Genomic DNA, 622 nt, shown 5'->3' with positions numbered 1-622 from the left:
GGTAGCAGAGCAGACAGTGGGATCCTGGCATCAGCTGCAACAGCGTCCTGGGAAAGAAGTCAGCGGAATGTGGCAAGTGTGCTTTCAGAAACCATGACACGAGACCCCACAGGAGCTGTTTGTCCCGTAATGCAGTGCAAGAAAAAGAGAAAGCCCTGAAAGTGTCTCTGTACCAGCTTTGCCAGCAGCTTTATTAGCAATACGACAGTAAGGAGATTATGTTCCCTCTTTGAGACTCAGTTTATCCATCTGTAAAATGGACACCTCACCGTGCGCTCCTTGAGGACATAGTTCTGGTCTCATTTATTTACTCGCTAAATCAATGGTCATTTATTATGGGTCAGGCACATTGCAAGGATCCAGGAAAGCAAAGTGAGGAAAACACACCTTACCTGTGAGTGGTTCACAGACAAATGGGAAAGGGTGGTAATTTAACAAGCGCTATAGTTTGACTTTTGTAAATTGAATTTTGAGCAACCCATACGTTATGACCCACCAGCATTCCGAGCAGCATTCTTTTCTTAAAAATTTTTAAACCATTTTTTAATTGAAGTATAGTTAATTTACAATGTTGTATTAGTTTTGGGTGTACAGCAAAGTGATTCAGATATATGTGTGTGTG

This window comes from Balaenoptera musculus, chromosome 17 (assembly GCF_009873245.2).
Source record: "Balaenoptera musculus isolate JJ_BM4_2016_0621 chromosome 17, mBalMus1.pri.v3, whole genome shotgun sequence".
Taxonomy (NCBI): Eukaryota; Metazoa; Chordata; class Mammalia; order Artiodactyla; family Balaenopteridae; genus Balaenoptera; species Balaenoptera musculus.
This window is presented reverse-complemented; position numbering follows the sequence as displayed.